The 16824-nt window shown below is 51.3% G+C and overlaps 1 protein-coding gene and 1 pseudogene across 4 annotated transcripts in view; both read left to right on the top strand.

Annotated features, from left to right (window-relative positions):
• The window catches only part of Rai1 (retinoic acid induced 1), a 76541-nt gene that overhangs the window by 15745 nt on the left and 43972 nt on the right, over positions 1-16824 (top strand). The gene's annotated exons all lie outside the window — the stretch shown is intronic.
• LOC134474402 (large ribosomal subunit protein eL43-like) overlaps positions 1-16824 on the top strand; it is a 45313-nt pseudogene that overhangs the window by 12168 nt on the left and 16321 nt on the right.

Raw genomic sequence — 16824 nt, 5'->3', positions numbered from 1 at the left:
GGCTTCAGGGAAAGCAGGTGAAAGAAACCCAATCTTGCCTTTTGTTGCTCAAGGAGGGAGTGAGGGGAATAGATTCGCCCTTGAACAGGGAAGGGGGAGGCCGTGGCACGGGGGAAAGGGCAGGAGCAGAGGTACCTGAGCTAGATGCTGCCTCCACCCCCGTCACAGCATCAAGAGGGTGGACACCATTTTAGTATTCAGCACACACGTACTCACACTCACATTCGCACACACGCACACATACACCCACGACACCCCCTACCTCCCAGGTCCCCGCTAAAGCAAGCATGTGTCATCTGACCAACAGAGGAGAGAAACACGGGCGGGGGGGGGGGGGACAAGAAAAGGAAAGAAAAAGAGATTAGTGGAGAGAAAATCGGATTCTGAAGTTACCTTAGTTACCAGCTCCTAATGACTTGTGGGGCGGGCTCAGCCACCTTCCAGAGCAGGAGGACCCTCCCTCCTGGGCCCCTCCATCACCCCATTAATAAGACGGGGCTCTTGTTCGTGAGTTCTGCTGCAGAAAGGGAAGAATCAAGGACTTTTCAATAAGAGAGAACTCCCTGGGTGGTTTTGAATAGTTGCTTTTTGTGTGGCGATGAGGGACGCGTCCTCGTCCTCGGCTCTCTGCCCTGGCCACCTCCCTGCACCAGCTCTGTCTGGAACCGCCTGCTCCTGGGTCTCCACATGGATGAGCCTGTTTCTCCTGGAGCTCAATCCTTTATTGTTGCTGCCCTTCCCCTCCTGACGCCCTCAGCTTAGCAGAGGCCATGGGCAGCCTTTACATCTCAGGAAAGCCAGAGAATCCCTGAGGTTGTTCTAAAAAGACTTAAAACCAGGGCTCAGCATGGAGGAAACAAAAGCGCGCTCCCCACATCCAGGGTGCTGGGCCTGCCCACCAAGGCCAAGCTCACGGCTGTTGCTTTGGTGCCAGTGGAAGGAGAATGAATGGAGAAGAGGCTGGCCACGGGAGATGGTGGCAGGAAAGGAGGGAGATGTGTAAATCCGGTTTATCAGACGCTGCATATCTTACAAAAGCACATTTCAGCTCTTTCGGCTTTTGGCAAGCTGGTCTTACCCTTAAATTTTCTAATAAAAAGGAATTACATTTGCTGAAAAGGCAGTAACCAGCTTCATGTCAGTGCCTCTTGGGGAGATCATAATTCCTGTCCTGTGTTCCTGTGGCTTCAGGTGGGAGGTGGGCTTCTTTGGGCACAGGTGATGTAGGGGGCCAAGGAGCAGGGGCACTGGGGCACAGAGCAGATGCCAGGCAGTACCGTGACTCCCTACCCTGCCCTCCTGCCTGGCTGATCTGTCTCTAGCCTTCTCCAACCATGATTCTGGGTGCACATAGAGACCGGACTCACAGAGGCCCCTGAGACCCAGTGGGCATGTAATAAGTGTTTTTGTCAAATGAATGAGTATTGCTGAGGCCTACGGTAGCTGGCTGGTTGCTCAGAGGACTGGTTCTTGGTTGAATTGAGTTGAATGAATGAACAAACGAACAAACAAATGAACATTTTCCCAAGTCTGAAATTACCTATCTGGAATTTTAATCCTACCCTCAAACCCTGGAGCTCTCTTCACTAGAAATTGCCCAAAATCATATCAAAACACCCTCCCACAAAATCATGTGCATTCATTGTTTAAAAAAGAGAAGAGAAGTGTGTGATGTAGCTCCATGCCTGAGTCCTCCAGAGCTAACGCTAAGGGCCCACCATTCATACCTTCCTCCAGATACGGGAATTTTGTGTCTCTGTTACCTGGCTTAGGGTTTTACTCTAAGCAAACCCTATAACATACTTTTTTGTTTTGTTTTGTTTTTTTGAGACAGAGTCTTGCTATGTAGTTCAGGCTGGCCTTGAACTCATAGCAATCTTCCTACCTCAGTTTCTCAAGTGCTGGGATTACCGGTCTGTGCCATCACACCTGGCACTGTCCTATAACTCTTTGGACCTCTCAGCTGTCTTCTGTCCCTTTTGAGTGATCTGGATGTAGCTCAGAGTTTGGTGTGGAGGGAGTGTCTACAGAGGAACCCTCCTTTTTTTTTTTTTGAATTATAAATACATGCATTCCAGTTTCAGGTTTAAACAAGATTGTGTAGCCATAATACTCATCATGAGCAGGTTAATAAATCTACTCAGTTCTGGGTCCTAAGCATTTCTTTTATCCCTACTGTGCTGGCCCCTCCTGGCTGTAGGACAGTATGGTTGTGGAAAGGAGTCCTGCTGCTCCCTCCCATGATTTACCAGTGCTGGTGTGCAGGCTCCATCAGACTCGTTTACACCATCAGAAATGTCAGGGCACATGCAGCTACGGATCTCGCACATTGTAGAGTTTTCTCTGGGGCTTTCTCCTGATCTCGGCATAAGTGACACCTCCCCCAGGCACTGGACAGCTGAGGTTCAGTTAGCAGACATGAGGGGGCACATAGACAGGCACTCAGGGCACCCTTCTGTCAGGCCCGTCTGAATCTCAGTTCCTTGGGGATAGCCCAGGAATCTGAATTCTAACAAGCCAATCAGGCACCATAGATGTCAGCCAGGAGTGGAAATGACCATGAGACAGAGTAAGCTAGGGACATCTTTTAGTCTGGGGAGGACCTGTGCTGCACTGCAGTCCCCTGGCAGGGCAGTGGGAGACAGGCTCAGGGCAGAGAGGGGAGGTGGAAGGGGGAGCAGAAGGGTGTTGTTCCCCCAGATTCCTGTTGGCTGGTAAGACTAGTAGGACTTCTGCACAGTTCTGGGCATTTTGTAGGTGGTTAGGCAGCTTTTCTCACAGACCTACGGACTGCATGAGGAATGAGTCCTTTTGCATGTGAGGATACAGGAGACACAGACACAGGACACACTGACTCCAGGATCCCTGTGGATTGCCAGGATTGCTGCTCTTACTCACTGACACCCAGCTTGGTTGAGGAAGACCGAGTGGTCATGATGCAACATGAGGCTCAGTTTCCTTGGAGGTTCAGATATCCGCCCATGCGCCCTGAATGGTGACCCTTCCCCGCTCTGAGCCTCTGTCTGCTCTCCTGTAAAACGGGTGCCACAATGTGGTCATGAGGAAGGGGTAGCAACTGAGGCAAGCTATGACCCTGCACAGAACTGATTCATAGTAGAAGTTTTTCAGGGGCTGTCTTGGTGTGGTTTTCATTCAAAACAGTTTTCTAATTACAAAAGGAAAGAAGTGATGATTGCAAATTTAAAAAGAAGAAATTGTGGAGGCATATAAGTAGGTCAGAGTCCCTCTCTAGGCTTCTTGGAGGCCATATTTCTAGTACTGGTTTAACAAGTCTGGGGTTTCTGAGGGGTGCGGGAGAGGACGGTGCATTTACACAAATCTTCATTAAGCACTTACTGTGTGCTGAGCTCTGAGGATTTGGAGATGCATGAGGCCCGGACGCTCCCTGTAGGGGTACTCACAGTCCTGATGGGGAGACCATCTTTCAAACTTGTAAATTGCCCTTGAGTGGAGAGCAAGATCTACGATAGCCAGGTGAGAGGTGATACACAATAGAGGGTACTAACAGGGCAACAGGGAAGGGAGAGAATCAGAAAGGGTTTTATGGCCCTTATGTGAATTGGGTCTTGGTGCAGATGGAAGCTTTCAGGTGGAGAAAAGGGGTGGAGGACATTCAGAAAGCATACAGAGAAAGGTGGTGTTTTGGATTGCCCCCCTTGGGGTACCAGGAGGACTGCCAAGTTCAGCTTCCATAGGGAGCCCTCAAGGAGTCCTGGGTCATTTTATTCTGTGGGTAACAGAGCAGGCAGTGGCATGGTCCAGCATGTCTTTGAAACCCAGCAGAGCTTGCCAGTGGTAAGTGTGGGCTGAGCCAGAGCAGGGACCTTGGCCCTAGCTGCAGAGGACATGGCCATTGGAAGGGGCAGGCTTCAGCACTGAGAAGAGGAATTGTGCTTTGCTTTAATGAAAGTGGGGGAGCCTGGAGACCAAGGCCAAGCCAAGGTATGTCCAGCCAATGGGAAGCGTCCCTCCTGGCTCAGGCTCTTTTCTGCTGGTACCTGTCAGCCCTGGTGCCTGCAAAGACCTTTGTGAGGCAGAATCTTCCTTCAGGGCGTGGTGATCACAGGGACCAGCAGAGGCCTCTGGTTGCTACTCTACCCCCACCCACCGCCTCTGATGCTCAGCTGCTCCCCAGAAAGAAAGACCTTGTCACAAAGGGAGGGAGGGAGGGAGAAGATGTGCTTCCGCATGCAACCCATCTGGGAGCCAACACTATTCTCCTGATCCAAGAAAACATCTGTTCAGCTCTCATTCAGAGAGGCAGGCAGACTCGGTGCCCCTGACACTAAGCAGGAAGCAGAGAACCTGGGCTAAGCCCAGAGCCTCTGTCCTGAGGGGTTTAAGATAAGCTTACCAAGTAGCCTGTTCCTCCCAGGACTCCTGCTGGGGGCTCTCATCACTCCCTTGACGTGTCGTAACTGTCACTTCCTTTTCCCAAGGTTGCAGGCTGCTAGAGCAAATGCCATCGCCTACCTGAGACTGCCATATGCTTACTGGGGACCCTTTATTGTTTTACACACACATTCTGCAGCCATGTTTTTGAGAGATATGGCTGCCAAATGAACTGCATTTATTACATAATGATTAATTCATTGCCCCATTTCTTATTCATCAAAGACATCCATAACTGCCTATCTAAGCTTCCGGTGGGGGACAGAGCCATGGGCCAAGGGAGAGCAGGCACTGGTGTATTGGGGATATGCACAGTATCCCTGAGGTTTCTGGATAAGTGAAGACGCTCCTGGATCTCCACCCCACCTCTCCAAACCCCTGGTCCCACTGAGATGTTTTATACCCGCTCTCTACCCAGGTCTGAGCTTAGGCTGGCCTCATGGCGCTCTGCCACTGGCTGACTGGTGACTTGTCAGAGATGGAGGAGGTCAGTCCCTCCATCCCTGAAGGCTGCCACGAGTGTCCACTCGTGAAGGAGACGAGACCCAGGCCGAGTTTGAAGGCAGTTGACAGAAGATCATCCTGGGAAGCTCATCCTGAGCTGGCAGCTAGGTCAAGCATTTGAGATGCTTGACCTCTCACCTCACAGAAACAAGGCAGGCTCCTGTTTTTAGTCCTCTTGACAGGTGAAGAAGCTGACGTTGGCCTGTGTCCCCCACCCTGCTTTAATCACTCTTCTAACACTGATCATGTAACATAGTACTCGCCAGGAGTGACCCTGCCCTCAGCGTTTCACAGCCTAGTGAGGGCAGCAGGAGATGCCCATGTGAGTCATTGTTGTCCCGTGCATGTCTTATCCATGCCAAGGGCCACCCAGGGAGCTGAGGGACTAACCAGATGACAGTTAACAAGGCAGTGGCTGGGGTGGTTGGGAACAGCTTCCTGGAGAAGTGTTGCTCCAGGGTTGGCTGGAAGGGTTTGGGTTCTTTGGTCTACTTATTTTTGGAAATGTTTTGTGGTGCTGGGGATCAAACCCAGGGCGTCATGCAAGGTAGATTGAGTCATACCATTGCATATCTACTTTTTTAAATTTTTTTTTTTTTAATCGGTACCGGGGATCGAACTCACAACCGCCTGCTTGCAAGGCAGGTGCTTATACCGCTGAGCTAAATCCCCAGCCCCTACTTTTTATAATTTTAAAAAATTTTTTGGTAGTTGTACTAGAGTTGAACCTCAAGACTTGTGCATGCTTAGCAAGCACTGTGCCACTGAGCTACATCCCTAACCTTCAGATCTACTTTTTAAATACCTGCTTTTTTTGTTGTTATTTTTTGTTTGTTTTTATTTTTATACCGGGGATTAAACTCAGGACCTCAAGCTTGCCAGGCAGTTGCTTAAACCAATGAGCTAAATCCCCGGCCCTGTTTTTGTTTTTTGAGACCAGATCTCATTATGTAGTCTAGACTGGCCTTGAACTCTGTAGTTCAGGCTGCCCCAAACTCACGATGATCCTCCTGCCTCGGCCTCCAAGTGCTAGAATTACAGGTGTGTGTCACCATACACAGTTTAAGTATCTGTTTTTGTGCTATGTGATCTTACTGTTTTTTGGTGTGTATGGTTTTTTAATTTTGTTTTGTTTTGTCTTTTTGAGACAGGGTCTCACTTTGTAGCCCAGGCAGGCCTTGAATTCATGGCAATTCTCTTGCCTCAGCCTCCTGAATGCTAGAATTATAGTCTTGTGCCACTGTGCCCAGCTAGCTCTTAGGTACTTTGATATCCACTGCCATGTTTCATTTGCATGAACAACCATTTGAAGCAGGAAATAGCTTCTGTGTGTTAGCAATGAGTAAGCTAAAGATCAGAGAAAGGAGGCTTCTTGGCCACCTCACTTAGCCACAATTAGAAATCCAGGAGGTTCTTAAGATAACAGAAAAGACACAGGGCTGGGAGGTGAGGCTGGTGCATCTGCTGTAAGAAACAGCGTATGTGAACACCCATGTGTCAGCATGGGAGCAAGGAGGTCCCTGCTGTTGGAGTAAGCAGAGGCTAGCCGAGTCACTGAAAGGGTTGACTTCAGGGAGCTGGGAGTCACGGCAAGTGTGCGAAACTCCCTGAGGGGACATTTTTCTGGGTGCATCTGCTCCCAGAGGACCCCCTTTGCCTGCCTGTTCCCTTTCAGGCACTTGGCAACAATCGGACCTCCCAGATCTGTACCTGTTCCTGCTCAGGAGCTGGCAGCCCACCTAGTGTGGAGCGCCTGACACACCCATGGCGGGGGCGGGGGGCTTCCCCTCCAGTCCTGCAGCAGCCATCTCCGCTGTGCCTGTCCACAGAGAGGCTGAATGGAAGCCAGCGGCTGCCCATCTGCAGAGTTCCCGCTCTTCGCCCCAGCGCACTCCAGCTGCCTCCAGGGACCAGCCTGCCGCCTCCCCGGAGAGCCCGTGCTTCCGCTGGCTGCCGCCTAATAGCTCTCGCGGCTGGAGACTATGCTTGATATTTAGCCTGCGTGGCAGGAGCCCTAATAGCAGCAGCTCTCCCTCCCTGCTCCTGCCTCCTGAGCCCCCGAGATGGCCCTGCTTCCTCCTGAGCTGACATCCTCCCTGCTCTCCCAGGCATCAGGCAGAGAAAGCCTGGGCCTTTTCGCCTACTCTAGGTCACATAGGAAGTGAGCAGACTTCCAGGAACACTTTGCTTGTGGTAAGTGATGATTTTCTCCTCTGAGATTCAGAGGTATTCTGTGAATGTGTAATTACTAACATTGCCCCCATTTCAAGATAAACTGAGACTCTGAAAGAAGCCATGATAGAGATGGACCACTTAGGTCTTCTGTGCCTTTGTTTCTGCTGGACTCTGCCTAGATCATCTCTTTTTTCTTTTAGATCTTATCTTGGATGCCTTATTGTCCTGTATTTACTAAAGATGGCCTTTCTTAGCAAACTGTGAGCTCCGTAAGACAGGAAATCACCCCCCACCCCATGCTGGGAAGGGAACTTGCCTCCAGTAGCAAGCATGTTACCACTGAGCCGCATCTCCAGCTCCCACCATCAATTTATATTGCCCCTCTCTGTATCCCTGGCACCCAGCATAGGGCATATGACTCACACTGGGCTTCACTACATCTTTATTCAAGGAGTACAAGAGGGTAAGGGAATTCCTGTGCTGCCTGGGGTAGAGCTTCCTAGGGCAACACACCAACCCTGTCATTTCTAGGTATTTGTCACACATGGCAGTGGTGTTTATGGTGGGTGGACAGTTTCTTCCTCCTGATGGTCTGATCTGGGCATGGTCCCTACCCACAGGTAGGTTGTGGAGGAGGTTCCTATGGAAGGAAAATTCACATTCCATTGGCTAGAGCTCAGTCATATGACCATGGGGCGGGGGATGTAGTCCCACTGTGGCTCCAAAGAGTGGAATAGGTTTTGGTGACTTTGAAGCTCCTCACTTCCCAACCAGATAATGTAAATCTTTCTAGTCATGAACCCTGTCCTAAGCACTTGTCTCACTCTGGTCAGTTTTATTCACACAACAACCCTGCACAGCATTTTTATTGGCCCATTTATAAATGTGGAGGCAAGGGCTCAAGTGACCTGTTAAGGGCCAATCCATCTCAGAAATCTGGAGATTGCTATGGCCAGATCCTGAGACTCTCATTCCTGACCACGCACTCCAAACATCTTGTGAATTTAAGAGGCCAGTATCTACCCAAAAGAAATGAACTATAGGAGCCCAGCATAGTGGTGCGGGCCTGTAATTCCAGTTACTTGGGAGGCTAAGGCCAGACGATCACAAATTCAAGCCCAGCCAGGGCAATTTAGCAAGACTGGTTTAAAGTAAAAATTTTAAAAGCGGAGGATGTAGCTCAGTGTAAAGTACTTGTTTAGCATGAAGCCCTGGACTCTATCACCAATCCTGGGAAGTGGGGAGTGGGGGAGAGAGCTCTGTGGCTTCCTTTTGCTTTGGTCCTCACAGGATTTTGCCTGGATGGTGGGTAGGTAGAGTACTTCTTTCTGAGGGGCCTCCATCTCTCAGCTGACCCTGTTTGCAAGGTCTCTAGTCGTTTTTGTTCGTTTTTTGTACCAGGGATGGAACTCAATCTTGCTCTTGCCAGGCAAGTGCTTGTGCCACCGAGCTAAACCCCCAGCCCTCTATTCTTGTCTGTCCCTGCACAGGGAAAAGGTGGCACACATGTGGCCACTTGTCTTCCTGGCCCCTTGTAATGGACAACTGCTCCCCTGTAGGAGTTTGTCAGACCAAGAAATGGAAGGGCTTGAAAAGTAGAATTGTCTGTGTGAAGGCTGAGAGCCTGGCTCCTCTGGTCTCTGCCTTTGAGGACTAGGTTGTGGCCCAGGAGAGACCCAGATCTGAGGTGCTTCCCATCCGCCTTGGAGAGGGAGTGTCTCCTATACCCACATGTTTATCTCAACTCAAATTGGCATTTTTTGACATCTGTGAAGAGGAGAGGAGACATGGGGAAAAGAGGAAGGAGGAGGAAAGGCTAGCAAAAAGATGAAGTGAACTAACAAATATGGACTGGGCTGAGCATCTGCTGGTGAGAGCTCCAAAGGGTCCTCTGTGCAGAGATCTCTCTCCTGAGCATCCAGACTAGGTAGCATCATCAATTGAATACTGCTGCCTCAGGGCCTTTGCACGCACGGGTCCTTTGTTCTGGCTGTAGGTACTTTTCCCAAACAGCTTCCCCCTGGAATTCTTGCATCACCTTGGGCTTCCATAAATGACTCCTTTTGATGAGGCCTATCAGAGCATCCTAATTAAAACTACAAACTTTCTCTCTCACATGCCCTGTTCACCATGCCCTGTTACCAAATGTTTTCCCCATAGTAGCTAGTTGCCATCTAGCACTGTACAATTTGATTTATGGTGTTGCTTACTGGAGACTTTCCTTTGAGACTCATTCCCTCATCTCCCCCCAATAGAAGCCACTTGAGGACAGGTGTTTGTTTTTAATGCCTTTTTCAATGGTGGATCTCTCGCCCCTCAACAAGGTAGGCGCTCCGTAAATGTTTTAAGTATAAGTGAATTCAACCTTAGGCAAAAAGTGACTCCATTTCACAGACCAGGAAGTGGAGACCTAGGCTCGCAGAGCCACATGGTGAGAAGGGGGAGGTCCAGCGCCCCGCGGAAGCTTCTCGTACCCATTCCCAGCCCGCAGGTACTCTGGCTGGCAGCAGGGTGGCGCGAGGAGCTTGGTAGCCATGGTTACGGCACCGAGCATTCTTGTATTTCCTGCCTTTTGTGTTAGCACAGGCCCCAACTCCCAGCCCGGGCCGCCACCCCTGATTGGTCGTCACTGCGGATGGGCGGGGTTGGATGAGTAGGCGGGGCACTAGAGACTACACTTACCTACTGGCCCGGAGCCGGTGATTGACAAGCCGGCACAGGCGGGTGCGGCTGGAAGGGGGCGGGGCTCCCGGCACAGTCTCCTTGGGCTGGGAGGAGAGGAGTGTGCATTGATCACCCCTGGAACAAAAGATGTCTTATGATCCAGCTCCACCTCTTTTTAAATTGTTCCAGTCCCTTGAGGTCTGAGAGTGAGAGACCCGCTGGGGCAGTGGTTCCTAGTCTTTATTATAGTCCTGGGTGGTGACTGCAGCGAAAGTGTCCCAAGGGGAGAACTCTCTTACTTGCCAGGCAGGGCTCTGTCTTCTCCCTTCCCACCACAGGGCCTTTGCATGCCATTCTCCATTGCTAAACCAGTCCTCACCCCTCCTTGAGAAGCTTTCCACACAGACCACCAGCTTGTCTCTGCTCATTGTGCCTTTGTTCCCCTCCCCCAAACAACACCGAGTGCTGTCAGGGCAGAGCTTGTTTGTGGCCTGGCACACAGTAGGTGCTTAGTTTACACAGTTGAATGCATCCATTCATCCAGCTGCCCTAAGGCTTCCTTGGTGGGCCTTGGGCTGGCACTGGAACTTGGGAGAAAGAGAGACAGATGTGCCTTCATATTCAGACACAGAAGGGCTTTTCTGCACTGCCAGGGCATGGGGTGAGTGTCTGGCCTGCACCCCAGTCTAGAGGAGCCCGGCTTGGTGTGTGTCTGGGTGAATGGGCCACTGTGCTGGCCAGACGAGGAGGCTGGTGGGGCCAGACCTGGGAGGCCCAGCATCTGAGTCTTCCTTTGTGTTACATGCCTGTGCCTTGTCCTGGCTTGATAGAGGCGTGAGAAAACCAACACAGCGCTTATCCTCATGGCACACCCACAAGCGGAAATGGAGCCAAAGTCATGAAATTGGTGACACATTTATATACAGATACACCTTCAGGGGTTTTGATGGCCTCTAAGGTGTGTATATTATTCCCCCTTACACCAAAAAATGTAACATACAGCATAGCCAATGTATTAACGTACCGTAAAGCTAGAATTTTTATTTATGTTATGAAATCAGCTTTGCAAGCGTTGGCAGGTATAACAAACCACTCCAGAGTTGGTTTGGGCTCAGGCCACCCCCAAATCATCAATCTTAAAGGATGAGTCCAGGAATCTACCCTTTTTCAAATGGCCTATGTGGCTTTGATGCTCAAAATTTTAAGTCTGCCATATGAGAATTTTTTTTTTTTTCTTTTGGCTTTTTGAGACGGGGTCTCACTATGCAGTTCAGGCTGGCCTTGAGATCATTTTGTAGCCCAGGCTGGTCTCGAACTCGCAACGATCCTCCTGCCGCAGCCTCTTGAGTTCTGGGATTACAGGCGTGAGCCACCATGCGAGGCTACCATATGAGAAATTAAATGGGGGCTGGGGATTTAGCTCAGCGGCATAAGTGCCTGCCTTGCAAATGTGTGGTCATGAGTTGGATCCCTGGTAGTGATAAAAACGAAAAAAAAAAAAAAAGAAATTAAATGATACGTTGTACACGTGAATACACAGGAACATTCTTCAGGACTTACCTAGGAAGTTCCCTCCACCACTGGCTGTCTCAGGTCCCTGATACAGATTCAAGTCTAGACTGGGGGGATTCTGGATGCTTTAGAAATTAGAAAAAAAGCTCTAAATCCACATCCAGAAACGTGCTCCTGTGCCCAAACAGAAACTTTGCATTTGACTTCAGGACTTTCTTATACCTAGACTGGGTGGTCTGAAAGGCAGGGGAGGTCTTTGTGGAGAAAGACCTGCATGCTGACCTGAACTGAGGACCACAAATACATGGTTGTGTAGTCTGTACACTGTACAAGGGTTCCCGGAAGAAATCTAGGGAGTAATCAAGCTGTATGACCAGCTTGATGCCTGGAGTATTTTTCTCTGTTTGTACAAAGGTATTACATGCCTAGAGGTATTACATGCCTAGCCACTATCACCTGCCTATATGACAGTTCAGGTTAGAGATGCTAATGAAGTTACAGAAGTTATGTGCATTGCCAGTAAGGAGCTGACCTATAATAAAGCTGTAATGATGGACACAGCAGCTCTTACCCACTCTTGTTTGGCTTTGGGTCTTCCCAGAGCCCTGGCCCTTGTTAGACAGTAATTCCGTACTTCCCTTGAGGGAGATGGCTGGTGATCTGCAGTAGAGAAGTTCCTCTTGTCTGGGGAGAGTTGATAAACAAAGGTTTTGGAGTGGAACAGGAGCAATGGGAGTGAAAGTATTGATTTAATCGGTTTAATTTCTACAGTCCCGGTCGCCACCCTACCGAGGTGTAGGTGGGCGCCATAACCTCCCAGGACCTTTGGGTGTTTAGAAGCTTCCGGGCTTCCACAGCCTGAACTGTTCTGCACCGGTGCTGCCACCTGGCCCGGGAGGACTGTGTGTGCACAGTGGGTCCCACATGCAGACCAGCACTGGGAAGGGTACGGCCCTGGGGTGGGGTGGGGTGAGGGTGAGGGGCTGGCCTAGGAGCTCCTGACTGCAGCAGCTTTGCTTCTGAGGTTAGTGAGGGCCAGAGTGAAAAAAAGCCACTGGAACTGCCTGTTGGGCCACTGGACATTTCCTGTTGCTGAGACAACAGCATCACCCTTCCTGATCTGCTCCAGTGCAGCCTGACTAGAAGGCAGGGAAGCCCAGGCAGGGCAGACCTTGGGACAGAGCCCTCCACACAGATGTCTTCCCACCCAGATACCCCCAGGCCCTCAGAGGACTGTACTCTGCCCTCCTGTGGACTGGACTCAGCCTCCCTAGGGATTCTTCGCTCTCCAAGCACTGAGGTCCTTGAAAATTCAGGAGCCCCTGTAAAGTTCCCACTTGAGTCAGGTTCCCGGTTTCCATTAGTAGGAGCAGAAGAGTGGGAACCTCCAGGCCCTTCTCTGACCACCACCTTCATATATGACCGGGTTACCCCTTTGGCTGTGATAAATCCCAGTGTCTCGGCTGGCACCCAGTGCTCTCAGGTACACCAAACCCTCACACCTGCTTGCCTGAACCTCACCTCAGCGCTGGACTGCGCTCAGTGATTCTTCTCTACCCTGGCCTCCCCCTTCAGCAGTGAGCGGTTAAGCAGTGGGGTTATTTGCAGTTTCCCAAGGACTCTCTGCCATACAGCCCTTGACACACTGGTCCCGGCCTGAATCCCAGCCACTTAGAGGCTGGGAGAGCAGGGCAGTCGCAGTTGGCTACTCGAGGGCCCATTGTAAGGGTCTGTCAGCCCCAGCTCTACTGGGACTAGAGTCTGTGAAGCTCATGCGCCCCTCACAGGGCCTGGAAGGAGGTGTCCAGGAGCCCTGGCCACAGCATGAAGGAGCAAGTGATGGATACATGAAGGAAGCCAGTAGGAAGGGACAGGAAGGGGATGAGTCTGTGACTATCTGTCATTACATGGGATCTGGGAAAGCACATGGTCCGCTCAGCTCCACCAAAAGCTCTGAGCACCCACCTTGTGCTAGATTGTCCTTTAGGTGTTCGGGGCACAGTGCAGACACTGCACTGCACACTGCAGACACAAGCATCCATCCTGACCCCAGGTTGGTGGGAGACGCCAATGAAAGCAAACCCAGCGGTGGGTATAACGCAGGGAAGTGGCTGAGTGCAGGTGCAGGGTTTGTGCCTGTGGAGGTGCTGCCTCAGGCTGAGGTCTTCCCACCTGTGCAGTGGGGCATGGTAAACAGGGGAATAACATCTGTCCAGAGCTTGTCAGTGTGATGCACATGCCCGCACACTCGGTCAGTGGCCCTCTCTTGCAGTTCCAGGGGACGTGTGTGGGGCTTCTGGGCATGCACCTTGCTGTGCTGAGCTTGGGCCCTGTGTATACCTCACTTCTCCACATAGAGGCAGGGTTGCTACCTCCATTTTGCAGAGGCACAAGAGAAGCCTGCTGAGGGGCTTGGCAGTACCCTGTGTTTGGAGCAGGGCTGGGGGAGCACTCCTAGGCTGAGAAAGGTCAGAGACGCTGAGCCCAGACACACTTTTCATGGTGGGCACAGCTGTGGGAGTAAGGGGCACAGTCTGGAGTGTTGGGCTGCCTAGTCTCAGGCCTCGTTTCTCTGGCTCAAAGAATGCTGTTGTGGTTTCCAAGGGAGAGAGCTGGCCTGGCTACAAAGTCTGGGATCGTTTCCTGAGCCTGGCCTGATTTCCCGAGAGGGCATCCACCTTCCTGCACCCCTGTGCAGTGTGGGTGCAGGCAGCTGTGGGGCCGCGGCAGTGTGGCTGCAGCAGGGCCCGGCTCCTTGGCACAGATGCCTCTCTGCTGCCTCCAGGCCATTCGTGTCTCGTAGCCCTCTTCCTTCCTCTGGCCCCTGGGCTCTGTGGCTTTCTGGGGGCTGGCAGAACCCCTGGGAAACAGTCCCACTTCCTGCTTGCTTTCCACAGAGGATTTTTACTCACCCCCGACTCAGCAGCCGCTGCCACTTTGCAGCTAAGCAGAAGAGAAGTTGGGACTTGCATTTTGCCTCCTAGTGTCTGTAATCAGCCCCACACAGCCCCCGCTGCAGGCACCCATCCGCACCGCTTCCGGAGACTACTTGAGGTACACCTGCTCGGCTAAAAGCAGAAGCAGTAATCCATCAAAACAACCCCAGGCACTGGGGCGGGAGGGGCTGGGACTTGGTTTCCCCTCCTGTGGAACAGGGCATCATGGGGCACCTGAAGTCTCCGCAGGTCCTGTCAGCCTCACATCGTGCAGCTTCGTTGCTTCACCCTGCTGGGCCTTGGTTTGCCCGGCTGTCAAAGGTCCACGGGGATGAGCTCCCGGCTTGTGCCTCTAGGCCTCCTCCCTCACCCCCACCCTCATCTCTCCCTTTCCAGAGACATTATAAATCAAACGGCTTAGAACGTAAGGCATCAAAAATTCTGAAACCTTCATCTATTATTAACGCTGACAGTAAATTCCCCCTCCGAGCGTTTTACATAGCAACTGTTACCAAGACTTGCTGGTGAAGCTGCTGCTCCAGCGGGCCGCATCCCAGTAGCTACGGTGGACTGCAGGCCTGTCACTGAGCCTTACCCACCAGGCTACCACCTGGGCACCTGCCAGGCTGTCTCCTGGGATGGGTAGGGAGGGACCGGTTGGCAGAGAAGCGGCTGTCTTCCTCCTGAAAGAAGGTCCCAGCTGCTTTTGCTGAGCCCTGCTGGAGGTTCCTGGCAGACCTCAACTCCTAACTATAGAATAGGGATCCTGAAGCCTCCAGGTTCGTCTGAGGCAATGCCTTTGGGCAGAATGGGATCCTGGAGCCTCCCACGGTGAGAGGAGGCCTGTAAGATAGAGGACTCGGAGAAGTCTCTGTAAATTATAAAGGGCCATGCAGATGTTGTTTACTGACTCACCCACCTGTCAGCTAGACATTCCTGAGTGCCTGTTTGTCTGCTGGCAGTATCTGGGCACCAGGGATTTCAAGTAAAAACAATAGGTTCAATCCTTGTTGCATCTGGTTTGATGAGGTAGACTCATTGACCCCCTAATGGCAGTCAAGTGTGATGATCACTGTGTACCAGGAAAGACTCCAGAAGCCAACGAGGGACAGGAGTAGGCCTCACAGGGGCCTGATGCTTGGGCAGTGTTTTGAAGGATGACTAGGGGAGGGACTGTCGGTTCCAGATAGAGGGGCTACCATGTGCAAAGGCCCAGGACCTGAAGCAGCCTAGCTGCCAGCTGAGTTACGGACTGACCTGTTTTGGAGGGAGAGCTGGAAAAGGGAGCAGGGGTCAGGGTCTTGAATTGAAAGCAGGGGGCTTTATTTAGAACCATGGGGAACCATGAAAGGATTTTCACTGGGGAGGAGCAAAGTCAGATTTGAGCTTAAGAGAGAAGGATAAATATTACTCCCTGTATTCAGAGTTCAGGAATTGGGGAAAGGGCTGGCCAACATCCACAAGTGCCGAATCACTGTTTTCACCTTTGTTGAACAGATAAAGGTAGAGAAACCTGCAGAGGTGAGAAGACTTGCCCTGGCACTGTTACTCTCCTCTTGCCCTGTGTTAAGGTGATATGGTTTCTGATCCTGGGGCTGGCCAAGGTCTAGGCAGTGCGGGTCCTTCCCAGGTGAAAATGACCAATCCAACAGGAGTCACCTTAAATGTTCCTGCTCTGCAGCTCCAGAAAGCAGGATACAAAGCAGGAAATAAACTTCTGCCTTAGGACAAATAATGCATGTTCATGGCAGAAAATCTGGCAAATAGAAGTCTTGAGACAACAAGGCTCCCTTGTGGTCTCTCCCTCTCCAAGAAGAGCCCATTTGCTCCAGAGGCAGGAAGGGGGACGAGTTTTCAAAGAGGTGTGGCATCATCTTCTTTGTACGTTTGGTTCACTCGATTCACTAGGAAGCATTCCCATATCCTCATATGTTTTAGGGTGAAGTGAACGCTCTCTCCCTGAAGGAAAGCAAGTAAAGAGGTTGGACAAAACCATCAGAGATGTTGCCATTCAGATCTGAGGTTAAAGATCTCCTGGTGAGATCTTTGTTACTAAGGACTAAGGCTATCCAAGGCTGTGTTCAGGGTTAGCTTCCTGGAGGAGGCAGGCAGGCCATGGAGTATCAGTGCAGAAGCAGGCATCTGTGGAGAGCTTGTCAGAGCCATGCGGGAACCTAGATAATGTTATGCCTACATGGTGCACCAGGTTTAGGAAAGGAATAAAGAAGTGCCCACTTCACTATGATTACATGCTCAATGCTGTTGTGATACAAAAGCAGATAGGAAAGGATGAGCCATTAACCCAGAAACAGTGCGCTTGCCACCAGGGCCAGAGTCCCCAGACTACCCAAAGGATTGGCTCAGTCCAATGCCCTGTGACCTTGTGGGAATGCCTGGATGCCAGAGAGACAAGACAGCTCAGTTAACACTCTGGCCCATGGCTTACCAGCCTTGAGGAAGGGTGCTTAGCTCCTACCCAGAAGGGTAGCTTCTCAGAGTCCAGATCCAGAGTTGGAATCCTGCACTATGGCCAGAACCTCAGTCCTCAGTTCTCAAATGGTGGCACAAGTCCTGCCTGCCTGCCCGCCCTGCAAGGAGTGTCTATGGCTGATACGTAGTG

Source organism: Cavia porcellus, unplaced genomic scaffold (genome assembly GCF_034190915.1).
Source record: "Cavia porcellus strain 051 isolate PalLab524CR breed Dunkin Hartley unplaced genomic scaffold, mCavPor4.1 scaffold_32, whole genome shotgun sequence".
Lineage (NCBI taxonomy): Eukaryota > Metazoa > Chordata > Mammalia > Rodentia > Caviidae > Cavia > Cavia porcellus.
Note: the sequence above shows the minus strand (reverse complement) of the source record. Positions and strands in the feature narration are given on the sequence as shown.